Below are 24,382 nucleotides of genomic sequence, written 5' to 3' on the forward strand. Positions count from 1 at the left end.
CCAATTCCAAGATCCAGCTGTTAAGGTCCAAAATTCAAAAGTAATATTTATAAATTCTGCAAAGGAAGTCTTGTCGTCATAAGTATAGTTATTACCAGCTGAACAAAATCTAAAATCGCACAGAAAACTTTGAAAAAAAAAGTTGAGGATTTGGTTCAACTTTTCAGGAAATTTTAATCTTATTCCTCTCTTCCTCCCAAAATCCAAGTGAATTTTCTGGAACGGATATGACAAAATGTGAAATTCGTTAACGTTGCATTTTCGTAGTTTCACCAAATCAGTTTAATTTAAACTAAGAAAGTTAAATCTGTTTCTGACCTTAAATAAGTTATTCGCTTACCGAATTTACTGCTTGTGCATTATCCTGGCCTATTTTATTTTTTCATCTTTTTTGCAAAGGTTGAACAGGGAGCAATAAAATAACCAAAATATGGGCTTGGTTGCAAGAGTTCAAGAATATGCTATATATATATATATATATATATATATATATATATATATATATATATATATATATATATATATATATATATATATAAATATTTATAATATATATATATATATATATATATTGCCCCCCAATTTTTTTACAAGCAAAATTAAAAACAAATTAAAACTATTGTGGCTCTTTCAATACTGTCATTGATTCAAGCAGTTGAAATCTTTTGTTAAATACATGACATTGCGAAGTCGTTTTACAGAGGGAGAAAAAGTATGAAAAAGGACGCTGTGTAATTTTTTAAATTTCAAATACTTTGCCACTTCGCGACATGCTGTAAGGTAAAGGTAAAGAATACCGTATTATACTTTACAGTCCCTACCGGCGGGGCTTCTTTTTACCTTGCCTAGATTTCTTTAGGTACCAATTTAGGGCTGCGTCGACTGTGTCTGAGCTTACAGAGTCACACCACTGACCCCTGTCCCAAACCAAATAATTGGGTACACTAGAATTTGAACCCTCACCCTCTCAAACAAATGATCCTAAATCCAGCGCACCAATACACATTCCAGGACGAAATGCTAAGTCACTTGAAATATGCAAACTGATAACCCTTAATCCAAGATTGAAATTGAAAAAATTGAAATTCTGCAATTGAATATATACTAGAAATTAGAATTGAAAGTAAGGAGCAACATTATAATTTAAAACGAACAGAAATTACTCTATATATGATTGGGGCTGCCACTTCCTCAATCCCTTGCTTTTCACGCTAAAGTTTTTTAGTATCAGTACTTGAAAAAAGGTTCTTATCAAACAGTTTGTGGTAACAAACTGTAGTAAGGAGCAACCCGGCTCAATAGTAACCAAAACTATAAAATGGAATTTTGATACCAATAGTTACATCAAAAGAATTACATTTTAATGCTGATTTTAAATATATAAATTTCATCAAGGTCAGTTATACCCATCAAAAGTTATGAGCCTGAGAAAATTTGCCTCATTTTAGAAAATAGGAGGAAACACCCCCTAAAAGTCATAGAATCTTAACAAAAATCACACCATCAGATTCAGCGTATCAGTGAACCTTGTTGTAGAATTTTCAAGCTCCTATCTACAAAAATATGGAATTTTGCATTTTTTGCCAGAAGACAGATCATGGATGAGTGTTTATTTGCTTGTTCTTTTTTTCCCCTAGGGGTGATTGTATCAACTGAGTGGTCCTAGAATGTTGCGAGAGGGCTCATTCTGACAAAAACTAAAAGTTCTAGTGCCTTTTTAAGTGACCCGAAAAATTGGAGGGCACCTAGGCCCCCTCCCATGCTAATTTTTTCCCCAAAGTCATCAGATCAAAATTCTAAGATAGCCATTTTATTCACCATAATCGTAAAACCTATTAACTATGTCTTTGGGGATGACTTACTCCCCTGCAGTCCCCATGGGAGGGGCTGCAAGTTACAAACTTTGACCTGTGTTTACATATAATTAATGGTTACTGGGAAGTGTATAGACAATTTCAGGGAGATTTTTTTGGTATAGGGGGGAGAGTTGAGGGGGGGGGGGGTACGTGGGAGGATATTTCCATGAAGAAACTTCTCATGGGGGAAGTGAATTTCAATGAAAGGGGCACAGGATTTTCAAGCATTATTTGAAAAAACAATGAAAAAATAAATATGAAAAGTTTTTTCTACTGAAAGTAAGGAGCAACATTAAAACAAAATGAACAAAAATTATTACGCATATGAGGGGTTTACGTCCTCGTTATACCTAACTCTTTACGCTAAAGTATTTTTAGTAATTTCAACTATTTATTCTATGGCCTTTGTGATTCAGAGATCATTCTTAAGGAATTGGGACAAAATCTAAGCTTTAGTGTAAAGAGTGAGGTATTGACAAGGGTTGAACCCCCTTATATACGCAATAAAAACATACAAATATAGAAGTTCATTATGTAAGTTACATATATTTTTTACCAATGAAAACGTTTGTAAAAAATTAAAAGTTCTAGTTGCTTTTTTAAGTAATCAAAAACTTGGAGGGCAACTAGGCCTCCTCCTTTGCTTCTTTTTTCTCAAAACCTTCTGATTAATTGCAATTAATTAATATGCAAATTTTGTTTTAATTATTTATGTGCGGAGAGCCAAGATCAAAACATGCATTAATTCAAAAACGTCCAGAAATTAAATAAAAAAAAAAGTTTTTTAAATGAAAGTAAGGAGCAACATTAAAACTTAAAACAAACAGAAATTACTCCATATATGAAAGGGGCTTATCCTCCTCAATGCCCTGCTCTTTACACTAAAGTTTCTTACTGTTTTAAAAATAGAGTTAATAGAAAGAGTCAAACTTTAGCATAAAGAGCAAGGCGTTGATGAGGAAAGCCCCTTTCCTCAAAAAGGTTCTTATCAAACAGTTTGTGGTAACAAACTGTAGCAAGGAGCAACCTGGCTCAATAGTAACCAAAACTATAAAACATGGAATTTTGATACCAATAGTTACATCAAAAGAATCGCATTTTAATGCTGATTTTAAATATATAAATTTCATCAAGGTCAGTTATACCCATCAAAAGTTACGAGCCTGAGAAAATTTGCCTCATTTTAGAAAATAGGAGGATACACCCCATAAAAGTAATAGAATCTTAACGAAAATCACACAATCAGATTCAGCATATCAGTGAATCTTATTGTAGAATTTTCAAGCTCCTATCTACAAAAACGTGGAATTTTGCATTTTTTTGAAATAATAAAATATTTAGATTTCTAATCTAAAGATTAGAAATCTTTCTAATTTCATACTTGTGAGACCACCCATAGTCCTTTACTTCTGGACACTTCTAATGCCTGAGACAACTCATAGTCATTTAACACATTGTCAGTCTGTTATAGGCTAAGCAAATACTTTATAGTGGTTTTAAGTCAGCCTCTACAACACAAAAATTGGTAGGCTCTGATTTACTTCAAGTAATTATCAGCTTATCAGATAAAGTGAGAGAAATGACAGGATAGCCTACTTTATCAATATTCCCAAACATATAAATTGAAAAAAATGACCTGTAGAAGCAACAGTCTAGGATTTATAAACAACTTAAATAAACAAACAAAATTCAGTGGCAAAAAATTCCTATCTTTTTCTTTCACCTTATCTAGTCAAAACTGCAATCAGCCTGGGCCTGATCTCCTATATTAGTCCAGAACCTTAGACTAGGCCTACTTTAATTTCAGCTATTAGGGGACTCTTTAGAAGGCATAGTTATGCAAGTAGAACAGTTCAAACTTAAAAAAAAAGCTTTATCTAGCCTACCCAACAGTTCTAAAATAAGAACCTTAAACTATAGCCTACACCAGAAAAGCAATAGGCCTATTCATTATCTTGATTAGGTGGTAAATGTTTAGTTTTGTTCTAAGTGCTCTAAAGTGCATATTACTGCACTTAAGAGGATTCTGATGATTGCATATTGTTTCTTTGTCATTATTAGAGAAGTATATCCATTTTCTAGCTTTCTTAAATCCCCCTATACCCAAATATTAAACCAAACATGGTTTGGTAAAATTCTAGTCCATTGACTTCTTGCTATCTTGGAAAGTTGTTGGGCTAGTGAATTGAAACTTTCAGGGATGTGTCTACAGGCTAAAGTATATCCCGGGAAGTTATTTTTAGGTCCCTAACTATACCCCTTCCCCCTCTTCTATATAACGCAGCTTTTTGTGCATTACAGCTTATATTTTGGTCAAATTTGATCCTATATTACTATTAAAAGTGTAAATCCTTGCTTACCTTAGAAAAATTCAACTTTTCACTGTTTTTTAAGCTACTATATTCCATAATTAGATCACAAGCATTGACAAACAATTATTACCTTTTATGGTATAGTTAAGACTGGAATGTAGGCATTTAAACGAACCCTCTTGTCAAGTTTAGATAACAATGTTTTGAAGTGTTTTATCTAAGCCTTTAAACAGGGTTAATTTAAGGGGTTTCTCACTCCAAATTACGATTAAGTGCAGGTTATCCTTAGTAATTCTTCTAGTAATTATTTATGCAATATAATTTTTTTTATGTTAATCTATGGAAACTTTCAATATTTATTTATCAACGAAGAGGCTTTTTTAATTTTTGTTTAATTGATGTAATATCAAATGTGCCAGCTATATGTGATTACTATGGTGCTACAACAGGGCAGTTGCCCAAATAAAAACTTCAACAATTTCATTATTCAAGAATTAGTTTTTATAATATGGCAACCCTGCAAGTCTTCTGTTCTTTCTTAGTTAAATTTTTTTTTCTCTTATTGGCTTTTCAGGTTTGTTTTTATTTATTCAGATTTCTTGTGTGTTCAAGGGCATACGCGAGATTTTGTTGGGGGGAGGAGGGGTGAAAAAAGTACTAAACGTGGAACAATTTGTTTATATGTATTTTGTTACTTTTTACGAGTTGAAAAAATTTGGGGTGGGGTTGGGGTTTTACTATTTTAAAAAGAAGAGTTGAGAGAAAGAGTCTAACTTTAGCGTAAAGAGCGGGGCGTTTATGAGGAAGCAGCCCCTTTCATATACGAAGTAATTTCTGTTCGTTTTAAGTTTTAATGTCGCTCCTTACTTTCAGTTAAAAAAAAACTTGTTTTTTCTATTTAATAATATTTAAAGCTCAATTTTTCGTGAGAAACATGGAAAGGAAAAGATATAATTAATGGAAAAAATCTAATACTTAAGAAAATGAGAATTTTGTCAGCCAGTAGCAAATTATGAAGACGAAAATCAAGCAAATATTTCGACAAGGACCTCCAAATAATGAAGTGTTTTCAAACAAAATGAAGTGGCGAGGGTTATCGTGCACGTGTTGGGCCAAGGAAGAATCAAGATTCTCGGGTCTTTGGTGCAAACTACGACTTTGTCGATTGAATATTTGTGTTCCAACAACCCCTTCTCCCAGTCGTTGGCATTTTACCAATATAGAAGATTTAGAAATGTTACACACCCCTTAAAATTTTAAAACTGGTATTTTTCACATTTCTAAATCTTTTTCATAGGGTGGTAACCAGGAAATTTTTAGGGGGAAAGGGTATTAAAGATATTTTTGAGGAATTTAAAAAAAACTGAAACACATGAGACTTGTTTATATTCACTTTGTTACGTTTTTACGAGTTGGAGAAAGGTTTCGGACGGGGGTTCATACCCTCAAGCCCTCCTGGATACGGCTTGGTTTTTCCTAACCAATTTGAATTTAAAGGGAAAAGATTGTATTAATTTCCTCACAACCTCCCACATATTTACATTGCCATTAAAATAAATGGTCTTCTCAATATATGGACTCTACATTAATTACTCTTTTGAATACTGGATGACACATGGAAAGGTAATTATGAGTGACATAGCAATTCCCCAGGGAGCCAGAACAGCTTTCCTGGATCTGAAAGGAGCTTTTGATGAAGTTATAAGGTATTTTAGCATTCTTATTTTTAATATATCTGTGAAAAATTTATAATGACAGAAATATCATTAAAGATTGCTAACAAATCCGTAAGATGTTTGTAAGTCTTCTTTGTGTTTGTTGAATTGAGAGGTCCTGTCTGAGACAGTGTCAAATCACAAAATTTAGAGAGGTGTAAAATGTGTTTTGAAAATATAGCGGGGGGGGGGAATCTGTCGTTCTTTTTCAAAGAAAACACAAATTAAGGCATTTTCAATGAAAGTATTTTAAAAAAAGATCTAGAGGGAGAGTATGGGGCAATTCCCTTGTCCCTCTTGTAATTGACGCCACTGGTCTCAGATTTCTGTTTTGCCTCCCTTCAGGTTTTTAAAAAACGCTATTGAGCCTTCTTGAAAAAATGGACTTTCTCTATGCCATTATGATTTAAAAGGTAGATGTTATTGATACACTTAAACATAGAAACTACCAAAGCCGTACCCAGGGGGTTGGCTACCAAGTTTCAACCCCACCCCAAATTTTTTCAACTTGTAAAAAGTAACAAAATACATATAAACAAATTGTTCCACGTTTAGTACTTTTTTCACCCCTCCTCCCCCCAACAAAAACTTGCATATGCCCTTGAACACACAAAAAATCTGAATAAATAAAAACAAACCTGAAAAGCCAATAAGAGAAAAAAAAAATTTAACTAAGAAAGAACAGAAGATTTGCAGGGTTGCCATATTATAAAAACTAATTCTAGAATAATGAAATTGTTGAAGTTTTTATTTGGGCAACTGCCCTGTTGTAGCACCATAGTAATCACATATAGCTGGCACATTTGATATTACATCAATTAAACAAAATTAAAAAAGCCTCTTCTTTGATAAATAAATATTGAAAGTTTCCATAGATTAAAATAAAAAAAAATTATATTGCATAAATAATTACTAGAAGAATTGCTGAGGATAACCTGCACTTAATTGTATTTTGGAGTGAGGAACCCCTTAAATTAACCCTGTTTAAAGGCTTAGATAAAACACTTCAAAACATTGTTATCTAAACTTGACAAGAGGGTTTGTTTAAATGCCTACATTCCAGTCTTAACTATACCATAAAAGGTAATAATTGTTTTTCAATGCTTATGATCTAATTATGGAATATAGTAGCTTAAAAAACAGTGAAAAGTTGAATTTTTCTAAGGTAAGCAAGGATTTACACTTTTAATAGTAATATAGGATCAAATTTGACCAAAATATAAGCTGTAATGCACAAAAAGCTGCGTTATATAGAAGAGGGGGAAGGGGTATAGTTAGGGACCTAAAAATAACTTCCCAGGATATACTTTAGCCTGTAGACGCATCCCTGAAAGTTTCAGTTTACTAGCCCAACAACTTTCCAAGATAGCAAGAAGTCAATGGAATAGAATTTTACCCATGGTTTATTAAATAAATGTAGAATACAGACCTTACCCCGCTATCCACAACGCTTATGGCCTAATCTAGTTTGCTCTATAGGTAATGCTACCTATAAGTAAGCCCATTTTACACACTTTTGGTTCACCCCATTGAGGAGGGTCAACCTGAAATGGATCTGCTTCTCTAATAATGACAAAGAAACTATATGTGATCATCAGAATATTGTTATGTGCAGTAATACACACTTTAGAGCACTCTGAACAAAACTAAACATTTACCAATTAAGCTACTTTACCAATCAATTTATGTAGCCTTAAAAATTGAATCAAGCAGACATTTTTCATCATATTCTTTTCTTTCTCAAATTCCTTCTCTACTTTGCTACCTATCCTTATAATCGAATGACCCAGTTCCAATCTTAAAAATTTGTATACATGGTAGGCAATATGAAGTACCAATTAGCTTAGTCCTTTCATCCCTTTCCAAAAAGTAGGCTACCATCGGATATTCAGAAGTCCGTCGACCTTCTCTGTAACCAATTTCTTTCAATGAAAAAACCAATCATCCCAATTAAAACTTGAGTTACCTATCCTCTCATTTCCATAAACATCATTTCTTAGATTTAAAAAATTTGCTCTTGAAATATGCGCCAAATCCTATTTGTAATTCTGCTTTTAGAGCTCTTTAGTGCTATAGGGATTCGATTTTTGACGTATCGTTTAAGAAGAAAAGATTGATTAAAAGTTTCACAAATTTTTTGTGAAAAGTTTAATTGTATTGTTTCTCTTGTTAAAGTAAGTACCTATCATAGTTTCAGTCATAAAAGTTAAGTTTCTACTCTAATCCAATTTCAATTGATTAATATAATACGCATAACAAATAAATTACACTGTGTCACCACAGAGAGACAGCTTGTGAATCTTAACCCCCATTGAAGCTCAAGAAAAATGTAACAGAATAGTGTAGGCTAGGCTAAATGAAACTGGAATATGGTGTTTTTAAGGCTAAATTTTTGGAAATACTTGCTTATCATTATAAAAAAGCCTAGTATGCTGGATCAAAGAGGTTAGTAATCTTACATAACAGGGTGAATGTACCCAAAAGTTATATTCTTTAGAATGTAGGCCTAAAAATAATTTCCAACTAGACTTAGCATCAAAATGAAATGTAGAGATAAGCAGATAGTAATATTTTCAAGAATTTTACACCTTTACCTTCCTAACTGAATAGGCTATTTGAAAATCTATCTAATATAGCCTACAGTTTATCTGCTTAGTTTTTTAGTGATTAAAGTAAGGCCACATCATGAACATCTAGCTAGTTGGATAATAATGTGGCTAACTGTTTCTAGAATATATCCAGCTAGGCAGATAAGTAGCCTAAATTCTCTAAGCAGTTTAGGGTCAATATTGAACAAGCCAGATAATTTATTTCTCTTAGGCACAACATGAGCATCTACTCTCTACACCTTTACCTCCCAATTGAATATTTGGTAAATGTTTAGTTTTGTTCCAAGTGCTCTAAACTAGAAACTATGCTGCAAAGAAGCACTTACAAATGCTAATTCTAGAAGTGCATCCATTTCTGGTTAACCCTCCTCCTCCATAGGGCAAACTAAAAATACATGCAGTGGGCATGCTTGCAGGTAACATTACCTATAGAGTAAAGCATATTAGTTCATGAGTCCTGCAGGCAGTAGGGCAATGGCTGTATTCTGTATTTATTTAATAAAGCTTGTTTAAGTTTTTTTTTAGTTTCATTACTCTTTGTTGAATATAGACCTCACCCTGCTGCCTGTAGGGCTCATGGACTAATATGCTTTGCTCTATAGGTAATGTTACCTGTAAGTGAGTCCACTTTATGCATTTTTAGTTTTGTTATAGGGGGATTTTAGAAAACTAAAAAATGGATGTGATTCTCTAATAATGACAAAGAAACAATATGTGATCATCAGAATCTTACCCTATATACAGTAATACACACTTTAAGCACTTGGAACAAAACTAAACATATACCAAATATTTGACTTTCTATGAAATACTAATTGAAGTATTTTTACCTTACAAACAGTTGATCAGATCTCAATGAAATTTGATGTTTGGAAGGATATTGTGTCTCAGATCTGTTATTTTAAATCCTGACCAGATCTGGTGACATGGGGGGGAGTTGGGAGGGGGAACCTAAAACTTGGAAAATACTTAAGAGTGGTGGGACTGGGATGAAACTTGGTGGGAAAAATAAGCACAAGTCCTAGATACATGATTGACATAACCTGAACAGATCTGCTCTCTTTGGGGTAGTTGGGGGGGGGGGTTAATTCTGATAAATTAGAATAAATGAGGTATTTTTAACTTACAAACTTGTGATCAGATATACTCAAATTTAAAAGTAAGGAGTCAAGTGAGTCAGTTGCAGACTTTTTTAATAAGAGAAATCAAAGCTCAATAAAAAGGAGCAGCAAAAATACACACTTTTGGCAGCTAGCTGAAGGTTGCTGGCTGTCAGCGTGCTGAAAGAAAAGAAGAGTATGAAAATGAAGTCTTGATTCACACTTTGATGACATTTCTCACCCTTGGCACCTTTACAAGGAAGCTGCCTCAAGTTTTCATGTTAAATTTCAGATGCGATATGAAAATGTATGGCATCTATATTCTTTGGCTGGTTTTCACTCAAGCAAGCTGCATGCTGTGTAGTCAATTCAGATGGTCAGTAAAACTCCCTACAAACATTTATTGTAAAACCACAGGCCTGCAGCAAGCCTGCTGATTCAGATGCATTCCACCTGCCTGGTCAAACTGCAGAATGTTGCAGAAGTTACAACCTATTTATTTCTAGCAGGAGTTTTCACACTGTGAAGTGGCAAAAACCATGAGACTAAGTCAAATGAAAAAAATCTCCTGAGAAAAAAATAAAACAAGAGCTAAGAGCTCATATGGCACTTTTGATGACATCAGAAGAGCCAAGAGCCAAAAGCTCATATGGCATGAGCTCTAACAAAATTATAAGAATCAATAGATTAATTTAAAAGAAAAATCAGACACTTTGTGCTGGTTGGGATTTAAATAAGAGCTCTGAGACACAAAGTCCTTTCAAATATCAAAATTCATCAAGATCAGATCACCCACTTGCAAGTTAAAAGTACCTCCTTTTTCTAATTTTCTAAATCACCAATTTTCATCGTCCTAGCACATCCAGAAGCACCAAAGCACAGGACCCTCCTAACTCCCCCAAAGAGAGTGGATCAAGTCTGGTTTCATCAATCACATATCTACAACATTTGCTTATTCTACCCACCAAGTTCCATCCCGATCTCTCCACTCTAAGCGTTTTACAGTATTTCCAGTTTCCCCCTTCAAATCTCCCTCAATTTCACCAGAACTGGTCTGGGTTAAAATAAGAGCTATGAGGCATGAGCTCTCTCTAAATATCAAATTCAAAAATACCTCATGAACAGTCACCCACTCTTAAGTTAAAAATACCTCAGTTTTTTAATTTTTCTGAATAAACACCCCCTCCAACTCCCACAAAGGGAGCAAATCCGTTTCGATTATGTCAATCATGTATCTAGGACATGTGCTTATTCTTCCCACCAAGTTTCATCCTAATCTCTCCACTCTTAGCGTTTTCCAAGATTTCCAGTCTTCCCCCCAAATCCCCTCAATGACACTGGATACAGTCAGGATTTAAAACATGAGACAGTAGCAAACATGAGTTACAAGGTCCTTCTAAATATGAAATTTCATCCAATGAAATTCAAAATCTGATCACTCCTTTGTAAATTAAAAATACCTCATTTTTTTCTAATTTTTAGAACTAACCCTCCCCCCAACTCTGCAAAAGAGAGCGGATCAGTTCTGCTTATTTCAATCATGTATCTAGGACTTCTGCATATTTTTCCTGCTAAGTTTTATCCCAATCCCTCCACTATAAGCATTTTCTAAGATTTTAGGTTTCCCTCTCCAACTCCCCCAATATCACCTGATCCGGTCAGAATTTCAAATGAGAGCTCTGAGACATGATATCCTTCTAAATATCAAATTTAATTAAGATCCGATTGCCTGTTTGTAAGTTAAAAATAGCTTATTTTTTCTAATTTTTCCTAATTAACTGTCCCCCAACCCCCCCCCCCCCCCACAGATGGTCGAATCAGGGAAACAACTATTTCTAATTTAATCTGGTTTGATCCCTGATACGCCTGCCAAATTTCATTGTCCTAGCTTATCTGGGAATGCCTAAACTAGCATTTGGGCTAGCACATGACTAAACTAGCACATGACTTTGGGCAAGTCATGGGTAGAAGTAGTTATAGGCCCTACTAAATTGAAGGAAAACTCGACTTTCTTAAGACTGGAAACCCCCCCCCCCTCGCCCTATTTGAGATAGGGTTTGTAATATCAGGGCTTGGTTTGAGCCCTAATCCTAGTTTTCTTTGGTCTAGCTTTCATTTGGATCTGTTGCTCCATTTGCAAGTTATACTAAATTAACAAAAAGCTTGACTTTTTTCAGCACTTAAAACCAACTCCCCCTTGTGCTATTTGAGCTACGATTTTCATCTCAAAACTTAATGTCTGTCATGGTCTTAGGCATCTTTGGTTCAATCTTCATTGAGATGCATCACTCCACTCGCAAGTTACACTGAATTAAATGAAAAACCGAACTTTTTTCTAGCACTTAAAGCCCCCTTCCCCTAATTAAGCTAGGGTTTTCATCTCCAAACATTATGTGTCTCATGGTTTTGACATCTTTGGCTTAACTTTCATTGAGATACATTACTTCATTTGCAAGTTAAACCAAGTTAAACAAAAAACTCAACTTTTTTTAGTACTAACAGTCCCCTCCCCCTAATTAAGCTTGGGTCTCCATCCCAGGACTCACTGCATATTGTACCCTTAGGGATTTTTATTCAATTTTCATCGAAATTCATCTCTCCATTTGCAAGTTAAACTGAATTAAATGAAAAACTCAATTTTTTTAACACTTAAAGCCCCCTCGCCCTAATTAAGCTCAATGTTAAGCCAAATAGTTAAATTTTAATACAAATATGACAGGTGGTTCTCCCGCTATACTCGATTACACAGACGGGCAGACAGATAGACAAATCTCAAAAACCTATCTTGATGGATATTTTCCACTATCCAAATAGTGATGATCCCTGGATGATGATATGCTATTCTTTTCCTTTTTTTGGATCTAATGAGCCAACATGGCTACCTAAGATGTTGCAAAATCTGTCCATCCGTCTGTCTGTCTGTCCGCCCGTCTGTGTAATCAAGTATAGGGGGAGAACCGCTAGTCAGATTTGGATGAAAATTTGGATGGCCAGATTTGGTGCCAAGGATCATGAGACACATCAAGTTGAAAGATGAAGACCCAAGCTCAAATAAAACAGGGGGGAGAGGGCATTGCCTGCTAAAAATAGTTTTTCATTTAATTCAGAGTAACTTGCAAATTGAGTGATGGATCTGAATGAAAATTGAAGCAAAGAGGCCTAAGACCATGGCATGTATCAAGTTTTGAGATAAAGACCCTAGCTCAAATATAATAAAGAGGAGTGGGTTTTAATTCCTGAAAAAATTTAAGTTTTCTGTTTAATTAATTATAACTTGCAAATGGAGTAACGGATTTGAATGAAAACTAGACCAAAGATGCCAAAGATTAGGAGTCATATCAAGTTCTTGTATCACAAACCCAATCTCAAATAGGATGAGGGGGAGAGGGTTTCAAGTTTTAAGAAAGTTGAGTTTTCCTTTAATTTAGTAGGGCCTATAACTTATGAATGGAATGGCAAATCTGAAGTCAGATTTGTCTGAATACCTGCAGTTGCTGGAATGGATTTGACAAAATACCACTGCATTGGATCCAGCTAGAATTACCCAGACTTGTTTATTGCAGACAACATTTAGATGGGTAAAGATTCATAGCTTCAGTAGTTTTACCAATAATATGGTCCTAAAGATGATGAAATGGTAGAAATCTGGTTCAGTTAATGAGATGACAAAACTTAAACACTAATTTCAGAAATATAAACCCAAATGGACTACAGTAAGCAACATTTAGCACAAAACAAAGGATTTTAGCTCACTGTCGACCAGTGAACTGTGAAATAATTTCAATTTTTTTATTATATAACTTTTAAACACAATTAAACCAAGTGTTAATCAAACTATAATTTTTTTCATCAAAAACAAATACCTTATTTCACATCCAAAAATAGGGCATGGAGCTATATCTGACTTTACTCAGATATGGTGAGGTTTTCTTGTACACTGCCAAAACACACACTCACAAAATTTTTGTGTCAAAGGTAAAATATTTGAAAAACAAGTACATTAAAAGTATCCTAAGTAATAAGTATTGTGTAATCTTACTTAAGTATCAAGTAATAAGTACACCCTAGAGGTTTTACTTAAGTGCAAGTACAAGTAATGGAAAATTTTACTTAAGTATTACTTCAAGTAAAGAAATGATGTTTTTTTTTTCATATTTTTAGTTGAGTGTGGTGGTGTTGGTGGCCTAGTGTTCTTTTATTTTATATATTTTGTTTTCTCTATTTCCCCCTCGGAAAAGCTTTACTTTTTAGGGGAGGTAATAACTTAAAAAAAAATTGGGGTATTTTTAACTTAAGAATGGGTGATTGGATCTTAATGAAATTTGATATTTAGAAGGAACTTGTGTCTCAGAGCTCTTATTTCAAATCCCGACCTTATCCGTTGACATTGGTGGGGGTTGGAGGAGGAAACTGGAAATCTTGGAAAACACTTAGAGTGGAGAGATTGGGATGAGACTTGGCTGGTAGAATAAGAAAATGTCATAGATACGTAATTGACGTAACCGGACTGGATCCGTTCTCTTTGGGGGATTCAGGGGATGTGAATCAGTGCTTTGGTGAGTTTGGTGCTTCTGGACATGCAAGGACAATGGAAATTGGTAGGCATGTCAGGGGCCTGCACAAATTGACTTATAAAGTCTTTTCCCCGGTTTGACCATCTAGGGGGCTGAAGGGAAAGGAGAAATTAGAAGAAATGAGGTATTTTTAACTTACGAGTGGGTGATCCGATCTTAATGAATATTGATATTTAGAAGGACCTCATGACTCAGATCTCTTATTTTAAATCCCGACCAACATGAAGCCTCTGATTTTCCTTTTAAATCAATCTATTGATTCTTAGAATTCTGTTAGAGCTCATGCCATATGAGCTCTTGGCTCTTGTGGCCTCGTCACAAGTGCCATATGAGTTCTTAGCTCTTGTTTGTTTATTATCTGTATCTTTCTTTCTCTATTGGACTTTCTCTTGTGTATTCTGCAGTCTATAATGGACTACAGTCTAAGGATCAAAGGAGTCAAAGGAGAGACCTTTGACTAGATCTGGTGAAAGAGAATGGTCTTTGTTGCCTATCAGCGGGGTAATAATTTTTAGATTAGGGGCTTTTGAATATCTTGGAAAGTCATCAAGGAAGATAAGTGAAACTTACAGGGATAAATTCAGATCCTTAATTGACTCATGGGAGGGTATTTTCAAGCACTTACATCCACTCCTTCCCTATCTAAAGTGCACTTATGTTGTATGACCTTTTCCAATCTTGTGTTACAAAATGAAACCTTGAGAAATAGATATACTGCTTAAACTATCTAAAGGGCACTAATATCTGGTGACTTTTACTATCTTGTTTTGCAAAATGAAGCCTTGAGAAATACATATACTGCTTAAACAAGATATGAGGAATGTGTTCAAAGCCTTGTATCTTTGCTCAATCCTGTTTTTATAGGTTTTAAAAAATTGAAAAATCTATTTCTACAATTTAGTGAAAAAGCCTTGATAAGGCTCAAAATCTTACTGATATTATAGGGAGTGTATTTTCAAAAACCAGAGCCAATGAAAAAGAGTGAAGCCCAAAATGAAGGTAAATCTTTTTTTTGCCAACCCTAGATACACTTGACCTGTCAGCTATGCAAGTTTCTGAGCTTTAGAGAGATAGTATTTTGGTAACACATTCCTGGAGTACATTTTAGACCCTGAGTTCATTCCTGATTTTAACAAACTCAAAATTGTTGAAAGCTTCTGGACAGAATATCAATATATGTTTAAACTGTTAATCCGTATTCATTTGTTCTTTTTAGTAATCCAGGCTTGTGTGGTGTGTTTTTTTTTATGGTATGAGAAATAGAAAGAAATAGCTCAAAATAAATATTATTTTCTGTAAAGCCCAAATAATGTTCTGTCTACAGACTGTTCTGTTTATGTAATTTCTATCCATTCCAAGTTTAACTTGGGTATTTACTTGTTGATTGTGATTTATGGCTATTTTCTGCTTGATTTATTATTTGACTTTATTTTTGTTCATTTTTGGTTTAATGCAGCTCTACTTATTTGGAAAACCCTCTTTTTTGGGATTTCTTTTAATGGATTACAAGAAATATTTGGATTTGGTCAATGTCAGCAAGTCTAGTCAGCCAGGTCTTTACTATGGAATTTCCAAGGCATTTTTCAGTTCAAAATCAGCAGACTGAGTCTGTTAATTTCTAAGTTATCAACTTGGTGGAAGTGATTAAAGGCTTGAAAGCCAGGGGTAACTAGACTAAAGCCAAGACAGATAGTCTCTGATGAGCAATGCTAGCATAACTTTTGAGGCTGTGTAAATATGATTATTTTCTCTTCTTGATGATAAGTAAAAAAAAAAAAAGAATTGTTTCAGCCGTACTGGTAGAAACCAGCAGCATATCAAGAATATTTAGCAGCATGTGGGTATTGGGGAAGAATCTAATGTCTAACCATTTAAGGCATCCGCCACATTTATTAGTACAGTAACTTTCCATGGTCCTGGCTCCACAGTTCTTGAGCCCCATGTGACTCTAATCTGAAAGTTGCAGTGCCAAACTACCAAAGCTCCAATCCTGCTGTTAAAGAGCTCAACTTTGATTTTGGGCCAATCACTTCCCCTCTCCCTCTCCAACAGCGCCCGAAGAATTCAAATCTCATCCCCCAAAACCTTTCCCAAAATATTGCTGACATGCTGTTTCAAAGAACAGAACACGTAGCATCTTTCATGTTATCCCTCTCCCTCCCAGGGAAAGTTATTAATCCACTTCATCCCTGATTGCCCCTACAAAGTTTCAAATTGATCCCCTAACATTATCATTTTTGCTCTGAATACATTGCAGATATCCTCACCTGGTGATTTTTACATAGACATTAAATTTTCAACTCAGTGCCCTTAGGTGTTACAGAGATATTGTATATATGCTCGTTTGACACACAGGATGCACATAGTGTAGAAGATGAAGAAGAAATAGTGTCTTTGGATTCAGCTCAACACCCTTTCAACATGCCCTGAAAGTTTCAACTTAATACCCTTCACTGCTTCTAAGATATTGCAGACTGACCCTTTTGACAGGATGTGCATAGGGTCTTTGGATTTAGTTCATTAGCCCCTTTAACATTCCCTGAAAGTCTCAACTTAATATTCTTAACCACTCCTGAGTTTTTGGACAACCTAGATGCATATAGTGTCTTTTGATTTAGTTCATTTCCCCCCTTAACCTTCCCTGAAACTTTCTCCTTAATATCCCTAGTCTTTTTGGCCGTTCATGGTAAAACATGTTCTTTACCAATAATAAAACATATACGAAAACACTTGACAACTTGAATAATTTACAACCCTTGTCCTAGAGGCAGTGTGTATGTGGGGTCATGTTATTCATAGATGCATATTTAACTTCCAATTTTCATTTTACTGAGCTCCTTCCAAAGTATTTACAACCACTCCTTCAATATGAAGATGCCTGATCACCAAAAAATTAAATAAAAATGAAGCCATATACAGTTTAACTTAGGGTGTGCTATTGTGCTGTCCAAGAAGGACAAAATCAGGATTTGTGAGGTGGGGCTGTGGATTTTGAGGAAGGCCCTTGACCTTCTTGCACCTAATGATTTAGTCAAATATTGTCAATACCTTACATAAATTAAAAAAATTCTGAATTTTACTATATCTTGAGAAATAGATCTTTCTGATTTATACAAATCTCTCAAGAAAAAAAACGTGTAGTTTGAAGTTACAGAAATTGCTCAAATATTCAGCATAAAACAGCAAGTTGGAGATTTTTTTTAACATTTATGTTGCCAAATAAAACAAAAAACTCAAGATTGACAGTTACATTTATCATAGTATAAAGTTTAATTTAATCAGCAAATAGGATTTTGTCTAGAGATTGATCGAATTATAGTATCAGCTAATTGTGTGTCTGTGTTTATTTACTTTTTTTGTAATTTTCAAAGAGCATTTTAAAATGCTAGTTCTGTCTCTAATAATGTCAGTTTATTTTTATTGTACTACTTATGATCAATCTTTTATTCTTAAAAGCAATATATACATCTTGGTGATTCCCTTTACTATCTTGTTTTAATTATAGGCTTCCAAAGATTAGTATTTCTGGCCATAATTTCCATCTGACGTAACTTGGAATTTCTTCATTTGTCTAATCATAAGAGATTGCCCAGTTTCATCAATAGAAAGAAGATTGTATTAGCCCATAAGGAGGGCAAATTAAAATTTTATGACTTTTTTCAATTATTTTGGTGAGTTTTTCTCTATTTACCTATTTTTGTATATCGTGTTTTACTAGCTATTTGTATTACTGGTTAAAAAGAAATGGATACTAAGTCTTTACTCTGCCAAATGAAAACAAAAAAAATGTCATATTTTTCATAAGTTGGGTACGATAATACACTTTATTTCTTTAAGTTTGAGAGATATTGGTATTTATTCAGTTTTCTTGAGAAAAGGGTGCAAATTATCCTATGTTGTCTCTTGAGATATGGTAAGAGGTTTTGTCTAGTTATGCTTAGTTATGTGGTCAGTTAGAATTCCACAAGACATAGTTTTCAAAGCCTAATTATTCTACGTGTAGGACTCACTACAGGTTAGCACTTATTACAATATAAGACATTTGATACTATGCCTTTGCCATTATGCACCTAAAGGATATTTAAGCTGCGTTTTATTTGAGACAAAATAGTTTCAGTTTGGGCTACTTTGTTTCGCTTAATTCCGTTTTATTTGAGCCTTCGTTTCGTTTCGGCACTGCCTTTGACAAATAAAACGCTGGAAAAGAGCTAGGCAGCTTACTGGCAAACGTTTTCAAAATTAGCGAATGCTTCTAAGTGTTATTAGCTTTTTTAGGATAGGTTAGGTCTAAAAGTGCTTAAATTTGAATTTGCAGTAGAAGCGATTATTATATTCGTAAAAAGCATAAAAAAGGCATCGAGTGGTATATTCACTCTATTGGTAAGTCAATAATATGAACTGTCATACATTAACCCATCTGGGAATGTTGAAAGGGAAGCCTGGCTTTTTATGGCACTTGGAATTAACCAAGTGACATATAGCAATTGCAAATTCTGTCGGTCCCGGTTTAGCTACTTTAGGCACTTCCAGTTAGGCTAGGACGATGAAATTTGGCAGGCGTATCAGGGACTGGGCCAGATTACATTAGAAATAGTCATTTTCCCGATTTGACCATCTGGGGGGAGTGGGGGCCGGTTCATTCGAAAAAAAATAGAAAAAATGAAGTATTTTTAACTTACTAACGGTTGATCAGATCTTAATGAAATTTGATGTTTGGAATGATATTGTGTCTCAGAGCTCTTATTCTAAATCCCGACCGGATCTGGTGACATTGGGGGGGGGGAACCTAAAATCTTGGAAAACACTTAGAGTGGAGGGATTGGGACGAAACTTGGTGGGAAAAATAAGCACAAGTCCTAGATACATGATTGACATAACCGTAACGGATCCGCTCTCTTTGGGGTAGTCGGGGGGGGGGGGTAATTCTGGAAAATTAAAAAAATGAGATATTTTTCACTCACGAACGGGTCATCAGATCTCAATGAAATTTGATATTTAGAAAGATATCGTGTCTCAAAGCTCTTATTTTAAATCCCGGCCGGATCTGGTGACATTGGGGGGGGGGGGACCTAAAATCATGGAAAACGCTTAGAGCGGATGGATCGGGATGAAACTTGGTGGGAAAAATAAGCAGAAGTCTTAGATACGTGATTGACATAATTGGAACGGATCCGATCTATTGGGGGGGGGGGTTAATTCTGAAAAATTATAAAAATGACGTATTTTTAACTTAGGAAGGAGTGATCGGATCTTCATGAAACGTCATATTTAGAAGGACCTTGTAACTGAGATCTCTTATTTTAAATTTCAACCGAATCCAGCGTCATTGGGGGGCAGTTGGGGGGGGGGGCGGAAATCTTAGAAAATACTTAAAGTGGAGAGATCAGGATGAAACTGGATGGGAAGAATAAAAACAAGTCTAAGATACGTGACTGACATAACCGGACCGGATCCGCTCTCTTTGGTGGGGTTGGGGGGGGGGAGTAATTCGAAAAAATGAGGTATTTGTAGGTTACGAAAGGGTGACCAGATCTTAATGAAACTTGATATTCAGAAGGATCTTGTTCTTTAAAGCTCTTATTTTAAATTTCGACCAGATCCTGTGACATTGGGGGAGTTGGAGGAGGAAACCCGAATTCTTAGAAAACGTGAAAATTGTGGTATTTTTATCTTAAGAATATGTGATCGGATCTTAACGAAACTTGATATATAGAAGGATGATATGTCTCACATGCTCCATTTTTGGCTCGAATTGGATCCGGGGACATGGGGGTTGGAGGAGGGAAACAGAAATCTTGGAAAACGCTAATAGTGGAGAGATCGGGATGAAACTTGATGGGAAGAATAAACACAAATTCTAGATTCGTGATTGACATAATTGGAACGGATCAGTTCTCTTTGGAGGAGCCGGGGGTGTTAATTTGGGAGAATTAGAAAAATTGAGGTATTCTTAACTTAAGGACGGGTGACCGGATCTTAATGAAATTTGATATTTAGAAGGAATTCATGTCTCAGAGCTCTTATTTTAAATCCCGACCAGATCTGTTGACATTGGGGGGAGTTGGAGGGGGAAATAGGAAATCTTGGTAAACGCTTAGAGTGGAGGAATCGGGATGAACTTTGGTGGATAGAATAAGCAAATGTCGTAGATACGTGATTGCCGTAACCGTACTGGATTCGCTCTCTTTGGGGGATTTTGGGGGAGGGGTTCTGTGCTTTGGCGAGTTTGGTGCTTCTGGACGTGCTAAGACGATGAAAATTGGTAGGCGTGTCAGGGAGCTGCACAAATTGACTTGATAAAGTCGTTTTCCCAGATTCGACCATCTGGGGGGGCTAAAGGGAGAGGAAAAGTTAGAAAAAATGAGGTATTTATAACTTTCGAGTGGGTGATCGGATCTTAATGAATTTTGATATTTAGAAGGACATCGTGACTCAGAGCTCTTATTTTAAATCCCGACCGGCATTAAGCCTCTGATTTTCCTTTTAAATCAATCTATTGGTTCTAAGAATTTTGTTAGAGCTCATGCTATATGAGCTCTTGGCTCTTAGCTCTTCTTGCCTTGTCACAAGTGCCATACGAGTTTCTTAGCTCTTGTTTTAGGATGTAAAAACACACTAAAGTACTGTAATTTGCTAGAGCGAACGGCATACTTTACAGTAGGTACAGAAAAACAGTGCCGTACACATATCTGGAAAAATACCTCCACCAGGTAAATATTTTCTGACGCCATTTTTATTAAACAAGGGGTGAACCTACCTGGACGAACAAATTTTGATTTTCAGGATCTAGCTATGGAAAACGGTACAGTCCCTTACGGGATATCGCAAATAAAACGACTTTGAGCTTACTAAATACGTAAAAACAAACGCTATTGAGGAAACAGGACTGAAACAAGACCAAATACAATGCGGCATTAGTTTACATTGACTTAAAATGAAGATTACAGTTGTGAGTTGAAGTCTCAACTATTGTATTCTACCATAATACCTCCCCAACCTAAACAGGACTTAGCAGCTTCCTTATTCACAATGCACCCTACTCCCTGTCTATGTACCCCATCCTTCCTGCCTGGGTAAATAAATTCTATAGCACCTAATTTTGTGTTTCCTACCCCTGGGATATAAGTTTCTGAAACTCCTAATTGGTTCAGTTTGATGCGTGTCAATTCATCAGTTAAAATGTCGATACGATAGTTGCTTTTTTAATATCGTAACATTCCTAGTTTTGATTTTGTATTTTTTTAAATCATTTAAATTATTTTGGCCTCAGGAAAAGCAATGGTTCCAGAACCAGTGCAGGATGGGGACTGCTCTATGGTTTTCTTTTGCTGGAATTCACTGCAAATTGGTCAATCTCTAAAAATGTAAATAATAATCGCAGCTATTATTAACAATATAGCTCCCTGCAAACTGTTTTTATGTTGCTAAAAAAAAGTGTCTTTACATGCTCTGGTGTAGGCCTAATCATTCTAAAATGATTAGAAAATGAAGTTATGATGCTAATTCGCGTTTGTATCTGGGTTTGGTTTAAATGGGTTTGTGTGAAAAGTACCATTTTCTTCAAAACCATACTAATTCTGGTATTTTGTAGCATTCTTTTTCCTTTTTCAGATAATGTCTAAGTGTATTTTAGAAAAGAAGGTTGAAAACGGTGCTGTAAATCAATTCTACCTGCACACAAGGGTACATTTGGGGCGAATAATTTCATAGAAAACACTGCCTTTCCATGTATAATTAAAATGAAATAAAATTATGAAAAATGGGTAAAACTTTACTGTCTTACTAAAATATTTACTCGTTTTTTATTACATTATTTTAATTGTCGAGTAAGAGGGAAAGACTGAATATCCCCATCAAATATTGAAGGACCTATGTGCATAATTTGGAAAATTGTTGTTAAAAGATCCATGTTTTTCACACATTTTCTGGTTGTCAACATACTATGGTTGTATGGTTATACAACATAGTATGGTTGTACTAAGGTTGTAGCTTCAAAATCTAGAATTGAAATGCTACGTTGAGTATCCTATTTTCCTTTGTTCCGACTAAACGTTTAGTAGTTGTACGAAAAAAGGGAAAATTTTAATTCCAGATAGTGACCCCTAATAATTGCCTACAGGTAATGTAAGATCCCTTGTCCCAAAATTCAGACCGTGATTTCCTTATTTGTTTTGTAATATCTTGGCAATACTATGTTAACATCGTAAAGCTAAAATTCAAGAATGACATACAAATTATTCTTTAATTTCACAATTATCTTGACTATTCCATTTGTATATTCTACCTTATTTTTTTCTTACCTTTTTTTTATAAATCTGAAAGTTATTTTTACTTGCATTTTTAATAAAATAATTTTTTAATGGTAATTTTTTACTAGGTTGCGTCTAACGCCGCAACCAAGATTAGGGGCTGCTAATGGGTTATTTCGGATAAGACCCATCATATTCATGAGCAATTGCTGATACTGATAATACAATTTTTCAGTTTCGGCAAATCATCATTAGCGATAATCATCTATAATAATAATTATAATTTTTGGCAAATAATGAATGATTGATCGTTTATGCTTTAAACAAAAGGTGTCAGACGTCATGTGAATTAAATATGAGATCTGTTCAGTCAGTGATGATTATGAGGAAAGGGGGGATTTTCAGGAATTAATCCCTGTGATGACACTAAACTGGAAAAAAGTTCAGCTGTGATTTTTATATTCCCTCTTGATTTCCCTTTGTCTGATATGCCCAAATTATGCTTGAAACATTCTTGCTTTGTCGTTTGCATAGTTCATATTAGGCTAAACGCCATTTTAAAATAGATTTTTTAAGCATAATTGCAAATGGATGAGATGGACTACCATCTTATAGGGTTGACGATCCAAAAGATTCCATTGTATTTTTTTTATTTCGACCTAAAGTATACTAAAAAATGTTTTAGCCCCTCTACCCGAGTCCTCCTGTCAAGGCTTTATCCAGGGGGGCTAAGGAGTTTGAACACCCCCCCCCCCCCCCCCGAAATTTTACAGACCTGTGAACGAAAATGCATATAAACAATTTTTGATGTGTTTTTGATTTTTTTTTTGCGTTTTCAAAGAGTACCTTTTTCTTGTTTTCGACATCCCTCCCAGACAATCCTATTAACTTCCTCGCCCCCCCCCCTCTCCGAGAAAGGATGGGATCTGTCAGTGTGCTGAAAATTGTCAATTTTTTCAAGGACCCCAATGCAAAACCGTTGGGAAACAAAAAAAAAAATCTGTTGTCTCTCATACACATTTTGTTTTCTTTTTTTTTTTTTTAAATATTAGTATTGTTGGAACCCGTGGCATTTTCTGTTTATATAATGCTGTTAATCACAAGACTTTCCCCCATTGAGCCGTTAAAACCTTCGACCCTTGCTTGTCAGTGTCTTAAAATTAGAACTAAACAAATAGATAGATGTTATTTTTTTGGCTTATTCTAGGAAAAAAAAATCTTAAAGTGATTATAGACTTCGAACCGACTAAATTATCGCCATTGGAAACACATTTTTCATGGACAACAAATTAGGATGACTTTTCTCAAATTTGTTTCTCATTAAAAAAATATTTCATAAGATTCTGTATCTTTCATCATTTATTATGAAATGTCTTGTGGCAGCAAATCTTTATATTCAGGTGATGGAACTTGTAAACCTTAGCTAACTAGTGCCTTGAATTTCAAATGAAAATAAATAGAAAGAAAGTTTATCTTGCAACTACATTGCTTTAAATAGATGTTGGTACGCATTCCCCATTTTTTTGTCGTTAATGTCTTATGAGGGACGCGGACATATTATTATAGGTATAAACATATTTTTTGAGAAAGGGTATTACGAGCGCGGTCAATTCACGGAGGTATAGGATGGCGACGACAAAATTTTTTTTTTTTAACTATTTCTTAATTTTTATGGCACTTGGTATTAACCAAGTGACATATAGCAATCGCAAATTCTGTCGGTCTGTTGGTCCCGGTTTTGCTACTTTAGGCACTTCCAGGTAAGCTAGGACGATGAAATTTGGCAAGCGTATCAGGGACCAGACCAGATTAAATTAGAAATAGTCGTTTTCCCGATTTGACCATCTGGGTGGCCGGTTAATTCGGAAAAGATAGAAAAAATGAAGTATTTTTAACTTATGAGGGGGTAATGGGATCTTAATGAAATTTGATGTTTGGAATGATATTGTGTCTCAGAGCTCTTATTT

The 24,382-nt window shown here is 35.0% G+C and overlaps 2 protein-coding genes across 5 annotated transcripts in view; one reads left to right on the top strand and one right to left on the bottom strand.

Annotated features, from left to right (window-relative positions):
- LOC136029500 (enolase-phosphatase E1-like) overlaps positions 1-24,382 on the bottom strand; it is a 539,221-nt gene that overhangs the window by 252,472 nt on the left and 262,367 nt on the right. The window lies entirely within an intron of this gene.
- Positions 7,933-24,382, top strand: part of LOC136029493 (eukaryotic translation initiation factor 5-like) — a 53,139-nt gene continuing 36,689 nt past the window's right edge. Inside the window, exons 1-2 of the mRNA XM_065707928.1 lie at positions 7,933-8,057; positions 17,672-17,837. The gene's annotated coding sequence lies outside the window, so the exon portion shown is untranslated. The remainder of the gene's footprint in view (positions 8,058-17,671; positions 17,838-24,382) is intronic.

Source organism: Artemia franciscana, chromosome 7 (genome assembly GCF_032884065.1).
Source record: "Artemia franciscana chromosome 7, ASM3288406v1, whole genome shotgun sequence".
NCBI classification, from domain to species: domain Eukaryota; kingdom Metazoa; phylum Arthropoda; class Branchiopoda; order Anostraca; family Artemiidae; genus Artemia; species Artemia franciscana.